The 17,804-nt window shown below is 47.1% G+C and overlaps 1 pseudogene; it reads right to left on the bottom strand.

Moving 5' to 3' along the window:
- Positions 1-15,883, bottom strand: part of LOC141221835 (uncharacterized) — a 62,454-nt pseudogene extending 46,571 nt beyond the window's left edge.
- Positions 15,884-17,804: the final 1,921 nt, after the last annotated feature.

Here is a 17,804-nt window from a genome sequence, read left to right as displayed (position 1 = left end):
ATCACGCTGCACAATCCTACCACCGGCCTCAGCGGTCTGCCCTGCAGCAGCAGCTCCTTAGCTGTACTCAACGGGTGGCGTAGTCGTCCAACATCTACCGCTAATACAGCGCCACTTAGTCTGACTCCCTGGGCACGGACCGGATCACCGCCACGAGACTACAACCCTCAAGAGATCCGGCTCCGGGTAAGCTCCCGCATGCACAACGCAGCGCGACACAGGCCCAGGGGCGCGTCAATAGGACTTGATTTGGAAAGGCACACACCTGTCTATATAAGACCTCACAGCTCACAGTGCATGTCAGACCAAATGAGAATCATGAGCTCAAAGGAACTGCCCAAGGAGCTCAGAGACAGAATTGTGGCAAGGCACAGATCTGGCCAAGGTTACAAAATAATTTCTGCATTACTCAAGGTTCCTAAGAGCACAGTGGCCTCCCTAATCCTTAAATGGAAGAAGTTTGGGACCACCAGAAGTCTTCATAGACTTGGCCGTCCAGCCAAACTGAGCAATCGTGGGAGAAGAGCCTTGGTGAGAGAGGTAAAGAACAAACCCAAGATCACTGTGTCTGAGCTCCAGAGATGCAGTAGGGAGATGGGAGAAAGTTTTACAAAGTCAACTATCACTGCAGCCCTCCACCAGTTTGGCCTTTATGACAGAGTAGCCCGATGGAAGCCTCTCCTCAGTGCAAGACATATAAAAACACGCATAGAAGTTGCTCAAAAACACATGAAGGACTACCAGACTATGAGAAATAAGATTCTCTGGTCTGATGAGATGAAGATAGAACTTTTTGATAACTTTGGTGATAATTCTAAGCGGTATGGGTGGAGAAAACCAGGCACTGCTCATCACCTGCCCAATACAATCCCAACAGTGAAACATGGTGGTGGCAGCATCATGCTATGGGGGTGTTTTTCAGTTGCAGGGATAGGATGACTGGTTGCAATTGAAGGAAACATGAATGCGGCCAAGTACAGAGATATCCTGGATGAAAACCTCTTCCAGAGTGCTCTGGACCTCAGACTTGGCCGAAGGTTCACCTTTCAACAAGACAATGACCCTAATCACACAGCTAAAATAACAAAGGAGTGGCTTCAGAACAACTCTGTGACCATTCTTGACTGGCCCAGCCAGAGCCCTGACCTAAACCCAATTGAGCATCTCTGGAGAGACCTGAAAATGGCTGTCCACCAACGTTCACCATCCAACTTGACGGAACTGGAGAGGATCTGAAAGGAAGAATGACAGAGGATCCCCAAATCCAGGTGTGAAAAACTTGTTGCATCATTCCCAAGAAGATTCATGGCTGTACTAGCTCTAAAGGGGGCTTCTACTCAATACTGAGCAAAGGGTCTGAATACTTATGACCATGTGATATTTAAGTTTTTCTTTTTTAATAAATTTGGAAAAATTTCTACATTTGGCCTTATAGAACTGACTCTCGTTATTTCAATGAGAGGGATGCGATGATACCTGGTCTAGTGAAGGAGACAGTCAGGCAAATGTGCTGACTATGTGGGTCTGTGCGCCGGCCGGCTTTCCGTGTCCCAGTGACATGAGGTGTTGTGGCTATTCTGTAGCCCCCGCTTCTGTCACATGACGCGGATGCTGGCCGGCGTCCGGATCCCAATGGTGACGCACACGTCACTTCCGGTCCCGCGGTCTTTGTGTTCTAAAGGTGTGTGGCATCAGGGCTTATGCCCCGCCCCTCTGCTGTCACATGACGCGGATGCCGGCCGGCGTTCTACCTCCGCAATGACACTGTGCGTTTCAGCGGTGTGTGGCGTTAGGGCTTAAGCCCCGCCCCTCCGCTGTCACATGATGCGGATGTCGGCTGGCGTCCTGGTCTCCGCAGTGACGCTGATATCACTTCCGGTCTTTAAATGTGCCTGGCGCCAATATAAGCAAGTGACAGCGAGGCAGCAAACATGCCCCCTGACGAAGGGAACCACCAAAACGCGCGTCGGGGCTTCTCTGCTCCGCATGTGCCGACCTTAGACGGACCTCTAAATCTTTGACTATTCCCTGACTGTCTTCTGCTGAAGCTTGATATCTCTGGTATGTATATATAGTGACTTAGCAGGTCACTTATGGTTATATCTGGCATATGATAGGGAACGTACACTCAGCAGTATAGAACAGCATGGGTATTCTAGTCCAGTATAGGTGCTGTACTTGAAAATATGTATTGACATATCATCTATGTATGGTGTTACTCCTCAAATACTTAGATAGTCTATATCCGACTTAAATTGTACTGTTTGGTCCTGCATGTGTCCGCCATGTGGAGAGGGTTGTTGCGGGTTTCTATTCCTCATGTGTTTTCCACACTGATTCCTGCTTTTGTCTGATCATCTATGTACTAATAAATTTTGATGCATATCTTTAAAACCATTGGCTCCTTTTTCGTTGCTTTGTTTTGGTTGGATTTGCCACTGTATATAAAGCCAAATAAATAACCAAAAGCAAAAATGCACCTCCAGACCTTGGGCTAAGTTCACACTTATCGTTTTTGATGTGTTTTTGCACTTTTGCATTTTTTTCAACGGTGAAAAATGCATTCACCCGCAAATGTCATTTTAACATTTTGCTACCTTATCTGGCCATGTGGTGTGTGAGATATGATCAAACACATCCAGAATGAACACTCATTTCCAGCTGATAATACCATCTAGCACCTGTCCCTATTTTAAAAGCAGCTAACAGCGTTCTCAATAGGGAATAGTTTTTTTCAAGCACGGAGTACAATGCAATAATCCCTGACTAGATGCCTGTAAAACGCTATCCTAACTGATATAGGTCTCCTGTACACGAATCTCAGATAAGAGAGGTAATATACAAGTGCATCTCACTAAATTAGAATATCATCAAAAAGTTAGTTTATTTCAGTTCTTCAATACAAAAAGTGAAACTCATATATTATGTAGAGTCATTACACACAGAGTGATCTATTTCAAGTGTTTATTTCTGTTAATGTTGATGATTATGGCTTGGTCAGTGTGGAGAGGTGGTGGAGATGCCAAATAAAAACCGCGACGAGTTTGGTATCTGGTCAGGGGCCTGGACGTTTATGGTAAAACTTAAGTGTTCAGGTGGTACGGTTGCCCACATTCCATCATCTGCCTTCCTGGGTAGGGATCGTATCCTGGTCTTCTACCTGGGGCAACCAAAGCTCTGTCACAGGTACGGCGACCCTACACACTTCAGTGCAAACTGCACTGTGCAGAAATGTGCGTTGTGTGGGGGTGTCGGTCATCTTGCTGCCTCTTGTGTGGAGATTAGGTGCCACCTGTGTGGTGAGTTAGGTCACCCAGTCAGCCGTTGTCCTCGCTCCTTCGCTAATGCAGTCGAGACCCCGGTGGGAGAAAGCCATGAGGCCGATTTTGCTGGGGAGAGGACTAGCAGGGGTGGGGGAGCTGAGGGGCCAGGGAAGAAAAACAATAAAAAGATGCCTGCCCAGCTGAGGCGTCTAGACAAGTGCAGACAGGAGAGGGAGCGGGGCGAGCCCCGGGCTACGGGGGCGGCCCCTGTCCTGGATGCCAGTGTTGCTGCTGAGGCCCCGAGGGATGATGAGTTTGATGAGGAGGTCAGGAGGATCCACAGGGAGGAAACCCCCTCTGCCTCAGAATCCTCCCAATATGAAAGTATGGATGAGGACAATAAGCGGTGGCTAGAGAACAAGCGTAAGCTCGGCACCAAAAAGAAGAGAAAGAAGGGAGATAAAATATCTTCTCCCGCTCTGACCAAGGTACCTAAGGAAGGTAAAACTGACTCCCCTCTAGTTGGTCTTTCTAACCGCTTCCAAGCCCTTGATAACATCTCTTGCTCAGAAGAGGAGGCTGAGGGTGAGGTTCTGGCTTCGGCGGAGCTTACAGGGGGCGCCGAGTCTCCTTCTCCTGGGGATGCAAGGTCCTTGGGGGGAGGGACTGGCCCAGAGTCCGGAGACAAGGACGAAAAAAGAAGGAAAAATGTGGGAATGGACACCTCTGTATCATTAAAGAGGGGGAAGGATTCCTCCTCTGAGGCAGAGGATAAGGGGAGTGGGAAGAAGAAAGCTATCTAACTCAATCACCAATGATGGCGGTACCCACTCCGTTGACGCTGGTGTCCATTAATGTCGCCAGCATTAAGTCAAATATGGCTAGATTGGCGGCCTTTGATTTTCTCAGCCGGGTTGAAGCTGACGTTTTCTTTTTGCAAGAGACCAGGCTGCCAAATATGGCAGAGGGAGTGGAGACTTGGGCCCTCCTATTGGTCTCTTGCGGCCGAGCCGTATAGCGGAGTGGCGGTCCTTTTTACCGCACCGGTAGAATGCCGACGGGTTATTGAGTTAGAAATGGGGAGGTGCCTGATATTAGATGTCCTCATGAAGGGACAAGAGCTCTGGCTCATTAACATCTATGGTCCCCAATCTAAGTGGGACCGGAAGTGTCTCTTTATGAGGATCAAGCCCTACCTTTTTACGAGTCGGCAGGTCCTCTTTGGAGGGGACTTTAACACTGTCATGAGGCCCCGAGATAGAGGAGGTTCCAGAGACAAGCTGACTTATGATGGCGTCGCCCTTAATAGTGTAGCTAGTGAAGCTCGCCTGGTAGATGTCCACATCCGGCTCACCGCAGTCCACGAGGGGTTCACCTATCATAGAGGTAACTGTAGGTCCAGGATAGACAAGTTTTATTTAAAGGAGGAAGCCGTCTCTTCAGCAGTATCTGCTGTTGAGGTGGAATTCTCCGATCTCTGTTTGATTTTGATTTTTCTGAATGTTACAGAGACTCCCCGGATAGGAAGAGGCTTTTGGAGGCTCAATTCGTCTCTCTTGGTAGAAGCGGAGATAAGACAGTCCTTTGAGGATTTTCTTCAGAGCCAGGTACCCTTACTGGATCTTTGTAGTAGTAAGTCAGAGTGGTGGGAGATGTTCAAGAAAAGGGTGGCGAGATTCTTCCGCCAGCTCTCGAGACTCTGGAGCCTGGACAGGTACCACCTGTATCAGGGCCTGAGGAGGAAACTCGAGCATCTTGTCTCAACTGGAGGTAGCCGCGAGGAGATCTCCAGAGTGAAATCTTTGCTAATGAGGTGTCAGTATGATAGACACGCATCTTTGGTTTTTGAGAGGGATTATGGGAAGTACCGCTCGCCAGACCCTTACAGAAACTGCAAGATGTCAGTGAATAGTAAAGTTGTTACAGGACTGGTTGACACTGCGGGGTCCCTGAAAAGATCCAGATCAGGGATCCTGGAGGTCGTCAGATCCTTCTACTCGCACCTCTTGGGGAAGAGGGATCTGGATTGGGATGAGATGTCGGCTTTTCTGGCTGAAGCCGTCCCCGAACCAGGGGTAGACCCCTCTCTTGGCATTTTGACAGAGATTATCAGGGAAGAGGAAGTTAAGTTGGCGATTGAAGGGCTTGCCCTAAAGAAATCTCCCGGTCCAGATGGCTTAACATCTGAATTCTATAAGACCTTTAAGGACGCCTTGGTTCCCCTGTTGACTGAGGTATTCAATGAATGTCTTTTATCGGGCACTCTGCCAAAATCAATGAGGAGGTCTGCCCTGATTATCTTGTCAAAGGGTAAGGACTCATCTTGCATTGAGAATTGGCGTCCCATAGCGCTTCTCAATGCAGACAGGAAGGTTTTGGCAAAGGTGCTGTTTAATCGGCTGGTGAAATTTGCACCCCGGCTCCTTTCGGGAGCCCAGCATTGCTCTGTTCCGGGCCGCAGTACAATTAGTGCTGTACTCTGTGTCCGAGAGGCGGTGGAGCAGGGTAGGGCTGGTCACTGGAAGGGGTACATGCTGTCATTGGACCAGGCAAAAGCGTTTGATCTGGTTAATCATGAGTACCTCTGGTCTGTCCTTCTGAGGTATGGCCTGCCGGGGGGGTTTGTTGATTGGCTTAAGACCTTGTACGCTGGGGCAGAGAGTTTCCCGCTTGTGAACGGTTGGATTGGCAGCTCTTTTGAGGTTGGGTGTGGTGTTCGCCAGGGTTGTCCCTTGAGCCCGCTGCTGTACGTGTTTGCAATTGACCCACTTCTTAGGAGGGTGGAGTGTGGACCATTGGCTGGGATCGTGATGGACCGGGCAGCACCGGAAGCCACTCTGAGAGTGGTGGCGTATGCCGATGATGTCACCGTTTTTGTTTCCTCTGATGGGGAGGCAGAGTGGCTGATATCAGAAGTAAATAGCTACTCGGAGGCATCCGGGTCCAAGATCAGCCGGGATAAGTGTGAGAGTCTCTGGCTGGGAGGAGGAGATTCTGGTTTTGATCTCCCGGACACCCTTCCAGGACCCAAAGTCTCTGCAAAAGTTCTTGGCATCGAATTTGGCCAGGGGGATTGCCCCAAACAAAATTGGAACAGCAGGCTAGAGATCGCCACTCAGAAGGCGAACCAATGGAAGGGTTGGTCTTTGACCCTAAGGGAAAGGATAAACCTGATCAAAACTTACCTGCTCCCTGTGCTGATCTATCTGGGCAGTGTGTGCATCTTGCCGGAGCCTCTCTGGACTTGGGTCTACAGTTTGTTCTTCCAACTGTTATGGGGGAATAGACTGAACCTGGTCAAGAGGGAGGTTACTTACCATACGAGGAGACTAGGAGGGTTGGGTATGGTGAACCCTGTGGTATTCCTTGTGAATACCTTCATTAAGATCAATATTGCTAACCTCTGGAAAGAGAGGGCTCCCCCGTGGGTATTCTGCTGTAAGGGATGGTTTCAGCCTTTCTTCCAGGAATGGGAGACAGGAGGGCAAGTGAAAGATCTACGCACACCACATTGACATCTACTGGCTTACGCTACTGTGGTTCTGAAGGTAATTCGTCGGTGGGGTCTGGGAATGTGGGAGGTCAGGACTCTGCCAAGGAAGCTCCTTGACAAAAGGGTTCTGTTGACTCATTTTCAGAGGCCTCTGGTGTGCAGGGATTGCCCAAGTCGGGATGTTGGGGTGGGTCTGCATCTTTTGAATTCTATCAGGATCCCTCGAAGTTTTGGGACTTGGCTTGGCGCTGCTTTCATGGGAAACTGTGTGTGAGGGACAATCTGAAGTGTAGGAGCTCTGAGGACAGGAACTGTCCTCGGGAGCATTGTGGTACCATGCTTGAAAGCATGGACCACTTCCTGCTTCGTTGTCCCTTTAACACAGAGGTGTACAACAGGATGGGCGCCTCCATTGACTGGCCCTGGCTGGTTGGTCTCTCTTATGCGGAATTGGCCTATGGAGCATTCGGGGACCTGGGTGGTCGGGACCACTGCACCTTATTTCTAGTTAGCGCAGTGGTTAGGTATCACACGTGGAACGCACGGTGCTTAGTATCGACGCAGGGCAAAATCCTCCCAGTGGACGATGTGTTTAGGACCATACTCGGTGACCTGGTGAAGGTGCGTTCTCTGGAGTATGAGAGACTGGGTACACAGAGGGCCGCTCTCCTCTGGAGGGGCTTTTCTTTTAGTGTGCCCTAGTCTGGTCATCTCCTCTCCTGGTGGTGGGCTGCTGCTGACACCATAGATTTTTGTTTTGTTTTGATCAGTAGACAGTGATGTAGGGCGGCAGGCACCGAACTTGGGCTTTGTCAGTTGTGGTTATTGTATTGTTTGTTTCTGTATATATTGTATATATGGGTTTGGGTGTAGGTGTTAGGTTGGGTGGAGGGAAAAGGGGGGAGGTGGGTTCATCTTGTGGGACACTGGTTATTTGGGTGAAAAACTGGCACTGCCTGATCTGGCCTATGGACGTTGGACTGAGGCATGAGGCGCAGGACCAGCTCTCAGGTCACTGCCGGGGAGGGACTGGTGGGCTTGAGTGTGGGGGGTTTTGTTTTGTCTTGTATATATTTGTATAGTTAGTATTTATTTTACTTATAATAAAAAAAAATAATAAAAAAAAAAAAGAATGTATATATTAGTTTGTATATAATTTGTCGGTTATTGTTTATTATATTGTTATTATTTGTTTGGTAACCGGACCAGATGTCATGGTGTAGGTAGTTATTATTGTGTGTATATGTATAATATGTGTGTGAGGAGAGAGGGAGCGGCTGGACCAGCAGAATAGTGAGTGCAGCTCTGGAGTATAATACAGGATATAACTCAGGATCAGTGCAGGATCAGTAATGTAATGTATGTACACAGTGACTGCACCAGCAGAATAGTGAGTGCAGCTCTGGAGTATAATACAGGAGGTAACTCAGGATCAGTAATGTAATGTATGTACACAGTGACTGCACCAGCAGAATAGTGAGTGCAGCTCTGGAGTATAATACAGGATGTAACTCAGGATCAGTAATGTAATGTATGTACACAGTGACTGCACCAGCAGAATAGTGAGTGCAGCTCTGGAGTATAATACAGGATATAACTCCGGATCAGTAATGTAATGTATGTACACAGTGACTGCACCAGCAGAATAGTGAGTGCAGCTCTGGAGTATAATACAGGATGTAACTCAGGATCAGTAATGTAATGTATGTACACAGTGACTGCACCAGCAGAATAATGAGTGCAGCTCTGGAGTATAATACAGGATGTAACTCAGGATCAGTAATGTAATGTATGTGCACAGTGACTGCACCAGCAGAATAGTGAGTGCAGCTCTGGAGTATAATACAGGATATAACTCCGCATCAGTAATGTAATGTATGTACACAGTGACTGCACCAGCAGAATAGTGAGTGCAGCTCTGGAGTATAATACAGGATGTAACTCAGGATCAGTAATGTAATGTATGTACACAGTGACTGCACCAGCAGAAGAGTGAGTGCAGCTCTGGAGTATAATACAGGATGTAACTCAGGATCAGTACCGGATCAGTAATGTAATATATGTACACAATGACTGCACCAGCAGAATAGTGAGTGCAGCTCTGGAGTATAATACAGGATATAACTCCGCATCAGTAATGTAATGTATGTACACAGTGACTGCACCAGCAGAATAGTGAGTGCAGCTCTGGAGTATAATACAGGATGTAACTCAGGATCAGTAATGTAATGTATGTGCACAGTGACTGCACCAGCAGAATAGTGAGTGCAGCTCTGGAGTATAATACAGGATATAACTCCGGATCAGTAATGTAATGTATGTACACAGTGACTGCACCAGCAGAAGAGTGAGTGCAGCACTTGCATGGGCTACCACCATTTTTTTTGTTATCCTGTGTTATGATACAATGACATGACAAATTCAGCCTTAAAGAACGAGTCATTACTACTTCAATCATAAAGTAAATATCAATATCAATTTTATTAATCACAAGAGAGACACACATATATGAGATTAGTTGGACGGGGGGGTGGGGGGTGGGGGAGGGGACGTGGTTTTAGTGGGGGTGCCAGACCAATTACATATCTGACATAGATATAGCAGTATCACATAGATCCCCACAACAGTATTATAGTGCTTAGGTCCTAACTCAGTATAATTAAATCAAAATCAATAAAGAGGAGCAGCACACATCATATAGGTGGAGATTACATAAAAACAGGCACACAGGTGGTAAAACAGAGCGCCATGGCTGAAAGGGGATGTCCACTACTTTATATCCCCCCCATGTATCCCCCCGGGGCCCCTAAGACTTCTTGTAAATACCTTCTGTTGCAGATACGGCCTGTGAGTGGCGCTATCACTGGCCGCTCACAGGCATCATGTGACCCCCGGCTGCAGCCGGCTCTGACATCCGCTGATGTCACGACAAGTGCTGGCAGCAGCCGGGGGTCTTTGTCTTCCAGGTTCCAGGGTGGACTCCAGGCTGTGGGCGGGGTTACCCCTCCTCGTCACACCCAGCATCCACCACGCCCTCTGCCTCTCTCCATTCATTGGGAAAGCACGCGGTGGATGCAAGGTGTGACGAGGAGGGGTAACCCCGCCCACAACCCAGCGGCCACCGCGGGGACCCCAGTGCTGAGTCACGCCTCACTTGTCATGACGTCAGCGCGGAGTCACGTGATGCCTGTGAGAGGCAACCGATAGCGCCGCTCACAGGCATTATCAGCAACAGAAGGTATTCACAATAAGTCTTAGGGGCCCCGGGGGGGGATACATAAAGTAGTGGACAACTTCTTGAATGTTAGAGATAAGTATACTGGTAATGAATGAGGCACTTACCCGTGAGTCCGCACGTCATGCCCAACTGCCCCAACGCACGCACCGGCACCCCCTGAGGAAGATTCGAAATGTGCATTGGGGCAGTTGGACATGACGTGCGGGGCTCATGGGTAAAAGAAGAAGTAATGACTCGTTCTTTAAGGTTGAATCTGCTTTGGTCTTTTGAGTCTACTTCACCTATAATGTACTAGCTATTGAACCACCCGTTCTACGCCCGGGTGGCGAGCATTTATATTGGTATATGGCCTCCATCCTGTCATGTGCTCCTCCCATCCTGTGCCCCCATCCTGGTATGTGCTGCTGCCATCCTGTGCCCCCATCCTGGTATGTGCTGCTATCCTGCGCCCCCATCCTGTCATGTGCTGCTCCCATCCTGCGCCTCCATCCTGTCATGTGCTGCTGCTATCCTGTGCCCCCATCCTGGTATGTGCTGCCCCCATCCTGCGCCCCCATCCTGGTATGTGCTGCTATCCTGCGCCCCCATCCTGTCATGTGCTGCTCCCATCCTGCGCCCCCATCCTGTCATGTGCTGCTCCCATCCTGCGCCCCCATCCTGTCATGTGCTGCTCCCATCCTGTGCCCCCATTCTGTAATGTGCTGCTGCCATCCTGTGCCCCCATCCTGGTATGTGCTGCTATCCTGCGCCCCCATCCTGTCATGTGCTGCTCCCATCCTGCGCCCCCATCCTGTCATGTGCTGCTCCCATCCTGTGCCCCCATTCTGTAATGTGCTGCTGCCATCCTGTGCCCCCATCCTGGTATGTGCTGCCATCCTGCGCCCCCATCCTGTCATGTGCTGCTGCTATCCTGCGCCCCCATCCTGGTATGTGCTGCTGCTATCCTGCGCCCATCCTGGTATGTGCTGCTGCTATCCTGCGCCCCCATCCTGGTATGTGCTGCTGCTATCCTGCGCCCATCCTGGTATGTGCTGCTGCCATCCTGCGCCCCCATCCTGTCATGTGCTGCTGCTATCCTGTGCCCCCATCCTGGTATGTGCTGCCCCCATCCTGTGCCCCTATCCTGGTATGTGCTGCTCCCATCCTGTGCCCCCATCCTGGTATGTGCTGCCCCCATCCTGTGCCCCCATCCTGGTATGTGCTGCTCTAATCCTGTGCTCCAATCCGGTCTTGTGCTGCTGCCATCCTGTGCCCCTATCCTGGTATGTGCTGCTATCCTGTGCCCCCATCCTGGTATGTGCTGCTCCCATCCTGTGCCCCCATCCTGGTATGTGCTGCCCCCATCCTGTGCCCCCATCCTGGTATGTGCTGCTCTAATCCTGTGCTCCAATTCGGTCTTGTGCTGCTGCCATCCTGTGCCCCTATCCTGGTATGTGCTGCTATCCTGTGCCCCTATCCTGTTATATGCTGCTATCCTGCGCCCCCACCCTGGTATGTGCTGCTGCCATCCTGTGCCCCCATCCTACTATGTGCTGCTATCCTGTGCCCCCATCCTGGTATGTGCTGCTCCCATCCTGTGCCCCCATCCTGGTATGTGCTGCCCCCATCCTGTGCCCCCATCCTGGTATGTGCTGCTCCCATCCTGTGCCCCCATCCTGGTATGTGCTGCTCCCATCCTGTGCCCCTATCCTGGTATGTGCTGCCCCCATCCTGTGCCCCCATCCTGGTATGTGCTGCTGCCATCCTGTGCCCCCATCCTGGTATGTGCTGCTATCCTGCGCCCCCATCCTGGTATGTGCTGTTCCCATAAAATAGTGCCTGAGTCAACGTGTGCGCATCTCACAATATCTGGCGCCATTTTCTTGAAGACACTGTGTCTGGGAATTTGCACACACAGTGTCTTCAGTAAAATGGCATCGTAGTGCAGTGTGCACACGCTCTGACTCAGGCACCACACTGCACAGCCGCCACCCATTTTGGCTTTGAACAGAAAGACACATTCACTGTTTTATATAACATTTTACATTTTATTAAACTATTAGCTGGAAAAAAAAATTATTGTGCAAAAACTTCTGTGTAAAGAACATTTTTGGTGTAAACTCTGTGGTCTTTCTTTAAGTTGCCTTGTTGATCAGTAGCAAAAACTTTGACTTTGACTTGTTGGAAGGATTTTGTCTTTGAAGAGGCGACATAAAGTTGGCCATGGCTGAAGGCTGGAGATGGCAAATATATGCCAACTGAATCCAGTGTTTGCCCTTGACTTTTGTTGATGGTCATAGCATAAGCCAGTCTTAAGGGAAACTGTTTTCGTTTTAAAGTAAAAGGAAGATGAGGATGGCTTGGGGCAGAATAACTCTGGGAATGATACCCTTGTACCTTTAAATGATCCGCTGAGGATTTTACAGTCAATGACTTTTGACATCATTTGCTTCACAACCATTCTGGTGCCATTGCAAAGACCTCTTCTTGAGTTAAGGTTTCTTAATGGCATGACTACTGCTCCAACTTTCAAATGTAATCTATGAGGAGGCATACCACCAGGCGTTAAGCTGTTTAAGAACTCCATCGGATAGTTTGCTGCTTCCTCAGCATTTGCAGTATCTTGCTGAATGGAATCAATACTGGTGTAGCATTTCAATTCAGACTGAATTCGTCTAAGAACATTTTCATTCAGTTCATGTGAATGTTGGTTTTTTGGAGTTAGGATTGCACGGTTTGCAATGCTTTTATCTTCTGGTTGTATGACTTGAGGGAAGACAGCATCAACAATACATCCATTTTCAATGCAGACAGAAGGAATTTCAAAGATACCTTCCTCTAGTCCTGGTTCTTGAAGTTTTCCATCTCCAAGGTTTAAAAGCCATTGGGAAAAGCCTTGATGTTCTTGGGGGACATTGTCCTCATTGGTACGCATGTTTAGGTCCAATTTGAGGACTTCAATATTCCTCCAACAATTGCTGTTCTTCATGCATGCTGAAATTATTTCGGTTCTGGTGCCATGTGGTACAACAGGAAGGATTTGTCGAAAATCTCCACCAAAAACAGACACTGCACCTCCGAACGTTTTTTTGGAGGGAACTTTTGGATCTTCAGCCATGAGTTCTTTGTAGAAGGTGTCAACTGCATTTACAGCATGAGCTGGAGCCATAGAAGCTTCGTCCCAGATTATGAGTTTGGCGTTTTTCAACTCATTGGCAGTATTGCTGCCATGACGAATATTGCACGTCGACGTTTCATTAATTGGTATAGGCAGTTTGAACAGATTATGGGAAGTTCGGCCTCCTTCCAGCAAAGTAGCAGCAATGCCTGTAAATGTACATGGCAAGACTAATTCATTTTTGCTCTGAACGTAATGCATGATTGTATTATACAGGAATGTCTTACCACTTCCACCAGGTCCGTCAATAAAAAATAGACGTTTTTGCAAGTTGGAATCTCAAAAGCTTCTCTGATTTTTTCGAAAGCCTTTCGTTGTCCTGGGTTTAACATTTGGAATTTCTCCTCAAAGCCTTTTCCGCAACAGGGTCGTAATATTTGCCAGAATTGATTGGATCATCGTACTTGCCAACAGGAAGGTGTAGGCCAAAATCTTGTAATGACTTTCCATGTGTCCGTAACACAGGCTCAATTTCATGTAATGTCATATAGACGGCCTTTTCTACATGAGGGAAACGTCTGGTATAGTCTTCCATAAGATTTTTATTGTGCCTTTGAAACAATGCTGCAGCATTAGACGGCTCACACATGATGCAAATAAATGCAGACAATTGTGTAAGTTGTATTGGCATTTGATAAGTGGCAGCTTCTGTTAGGCGAGTATCCCATTCAGAGTCATCATCAGTTAACCCTCTTGCAATACAGGCTTCTTGGAAAGTAGCAAAACGGTTTCCTTCAGTTGTTCTGAGATCCTCAAAAGATGTTGCGCCTCTAACATTGAGAAGGAGAATTCGGAGAAAGTATTTTTCTCTGTCTAATGGACTAACGTTAAACATTCTGCCAATTGTGGTTTTATGACATTTGCAACGTGGTTTCCATTTAACGTTTTTTTCATCCCAAGTGAAATGTTCAGGGATTTCAATGTAGAAATATTGTTGGGCATTAGGATCTTCCCGATTCAGTTTAAACCCAGCAAGAAGTTTAGACTTGGTGTTTTTCCGCTGCACAGCTTCAGCTTCTTTACCTGCTATAAAGCATATTGTATGCTTGTCCTCAAGGTGGACATTTCATCTTTCCACATGGTCAGGTTGATGGTGCATTTTATATTCCCTGAGTCTCCAGCATGCTTCAGGTGCACTTACATATCGAGTTTCTAAGTCATTTTTTACTTCATCCCATTCAACCGTGGCTTCTTGTTCTGTGGCAGCAGTAACACACTGTAGATTTGCACAATCATGCCCTTTGTAAACATATTTGAACAAATATTTTACACTTTGTAGAACTGCAAATCTCAACGTTTATGTGGGCATTGTATTTTAAGGAAAGATAAGGATTGTAAGGTACAACCCATCTATTATCAACCCTGTTTCCACCAAGTTCAACAAAGTTGTTCTCATCCCGGCGTTGATATTTAGGGGATCCATTTACATTGCTATTAGTTTCGGAACAGAAATCCTTGGGAAAACCTTGTACAGTTTCCATTGTCCATGCATGGTGCATTTGGATTAAGTGGACCACATGGACCGTGCATCATGCAAGATTGTACAATTTCATAAAGCTTCGGATGCGTGTCTTTGTGCGGGAGCTCTGCACAAACAATTTTGTCAATTCTTTCTTTTTCCCAGGATTGGTATTCCGGGGCCATAAATGCCAATATGTGTCCATGAGGGAGCCCTCTTTTTTGGAACTCAATTACATACACCATACCATTAACACGTCCAAATCTGTGGTATGTGGTTAGGTCTCCAAGTAGCAATTTTAGTTTCATGTTAAATACTCGAGCTACTAAATCGGGCCTGTCGCATGGTTGCTGAGAGGGAAGTAAGTTTTCCCTGATTTCCCTCCATTTTGGACTGCACGTTACTGTTACAAATAGGTCTGGTTTGCCATATTTCCTGACCATTGCCATGGCATCTTGGTAGTTTTGTGCCATATTTCTTGGACTTCCTTGGAAAGTCGATGGCAATATGACTTTTTTTCCAGGTAGGATATTTATGTTCATGAAACGGTGGTTGGTCACGAATTGGTGAAGGACGCCATATTCTTCAGCTCTTACAGTACTTTGATTTGTGCGCACCCAATTCAAACGGTTTGCCTCAGTTTTGCAATAGGCATCAACCATAAATTGGTGTGTCAGCTTTCCTGCATTAAGGAACTGGTTAAAGTACCATCACGAATGGCAAAGTGGTATGAATACCATTGAAGTGGAGTCACATTTCCTCGACCAACTGTTTTTTTTAGTTCTGTAGTCCACCCAGAGTCCCCATAAGGGAAAAGCAAAGCGTAGCTCATTGGGTCACAGAGTCTACTCAGAATAGATATATTTTGTAAAATTCCACTTTTTGGATGAATGGTAATGTCACGGTTTTTTGGGGTTGCACCATCTGTGCTGTGGAAAATGGCAGCAATTTCCCCTCTGGCAGTTGGAGCATTGATTCTGCCGGGGTGCATAGTATTTACTTTTTCTCTCACGAAAGTCATGCTATATTCAATTGGCATTCGGTTTTCTAGATTTGCTTTTAGCATTTCTTCTTGTTCAAATTGCAACATATTTTTGTATTCTCTGGAGAAAGGATTGATATCTTCCAGAATTCTTTGTAGATTTTCCATAAGATTACGAATGCACCCACTGTTGGCTGGATTGTGCCGAATCCAGAATATATAACTGGGAGTATGTTGGTGATTCACCTTGGTTAGGGTGCAACGCAGATGTTGCATGGTAAATTTGCCCATGGATTCTGTAACAGAAAGGACCTGATCGCCTGTTAATTGATTGGTCAATTTGTGCGCCCATGGATGCAAAAGCGTTTGCACTATTGTATGATCTTATGTTTTCCATGAAATTCTTGGAGTTTGGTTCTGATCTCTTCATGCAATTAGTAATATAGGGATGCATTCACACTTCTTCCAGTTTGATGGTTCCACTATGACAACAGTTTGTTGCAATTTCATTTTGGAAATGGTTGGTATTACAAAATGAGCATTTGTTGTTCATTGGGCCAAGATAGCATGCCCCAATGTCGTCTTCATTGAAGTTTTCAGTAAGCAAAGCAGTGTTGCGAGATCTTCCGTTTTTACCCCAGCGGGCAGGTTGTTTAGTACGGGCTCCTCTGTGTCTCTCAGCATTGGCACTGCGATGCTGCTGAAGCTCAGCGTCTGTCATACTCTCTGGGGCTGACCTATGCCTCTCTGGGGCAGACCTACGCCTCTCTGGGGCAGACCTACGCCTCTCTGGGGCAGACCTATGCCTCTCTGGGGCAGACCTATGCCTCTCTGGGGCAGACCTACGCCTCTCTGGGGCAGACCTATGACTCTCTGGGGCAGACCTATGCCTCTCTGGGGCAGACCTACGCCTCTCTGGGGCAGACCTATGCCTCTCTGGGGCAGACCTATGCCTCTCTGGGGCAGACCTACGCCTCTCTGGGGCAGACCTATGCCTCTCTGGGGCAGACCTACGCCTCTCTGGGGCAGACCTATGCCTCTCTGGGGCAGACCTATGCCTCTCAGCGTCAGCGTTGCGCATCTGTTGACGCTTTTTTGGGGTGAGATTATGATGGGCAGCCTTTCTTCTGACAGTATTTTTTTCACGCTGCAATTTAAGGTGCTGTTTTTTACCCCTACTTCTACCAACCTTTTGAGCTTCAGCCCTTTTTGATTTTTTTGCCTGAGTTTCCGCCTCAGAAAGAACTTGCTGGCGTTTGGGGGCCATTATAATGGAATTACGGAACGAATAAGGTTGTAAACTTTAATTAAAATATTTAGCTCTGCTGACGTTTGATAAAGTGGCTGGATCGCTCCGCTGACGTATTATATATATTCAGAGGAAAGTGGCTGGATTGCCCTGTTGACGTATTATATATATTCAGAGGAAAGTGGCTGGATTGCTCCACTGACGTATTATATATATTCAGAGGAAAGTGGCTGGATTGCTCCGCTGACGTATTATATATATTTATATTCAGTAGAAAGTGGCTGGATTGCTCCGCTGACGTATTATATATATTTATATTCAGTAGAAAGTGGCTGGATTGCTCTGCTGACGTATTATATATATTTATATTCAGTAGAAAGTGGCTGGATTGCTCTGCTGACGTATTATATATATTCAGTAGAAAGTGGCTGGATTGCTCTGCTGACGTATTATATATATTCAGTAGAAAGTGGCTGGATTGCTCCGCTGACGTATTATATATATTTATATTCAGTAGAAAGTGGCTGGATTGCTCCGCTGACGTATTATATATATTTATATTCAGTAGAAAGTGGCTGGATTGCTCCGCTGACGTATTATATATATTCAGAGGAAAGTGGCTGGATTGCTCTGCTGACGTATTATATATATTCAGTAGAAAGTGGCTGGATTGCTCCGCTGACGTATTATATATATTTATATTCAGTAGAAAGTGGCTGGATTGCTCCGCTGACGTATTATATATATTTATATTCAGTAGAAAGTGGCTGGATTGCTCCGCTGACGTATTATATATATTCAGAGGAAAGTGGCTGGATCGCTCCGCTGACGTATTATATATATTCAGAGGAAAGTGGCTGGATTGCTCCGCTGACGTATTAAATATATTTATATTCAGTAGAAAGTGGCTGGATTGCTCTGCTGACGTATTATATATATTTATATTCAGTAGAAAGTGGCCGG

Source organism: Phyllobates terribilis, unplaced genomic scaffold (genome assembly GCF_046119375.1).
Source record: "Phyllobates terribilis strain yellow unplaced genomic scaffold, ASM4611937v1 Scaffold_339__1_contigs__length_2057567, whole genome shotgun sequence".
Lineage (NCBI taxonomy): Eukaryota > Metazoa > Chordata > Amphibia > Anura > Dendrobatidae > Phyllobates > Phyllobates terribilis.
Note: the sequence above shows the minus strand (reverse complement) of the source record. Positions and strands in the feature narration are given on the sequence as shown.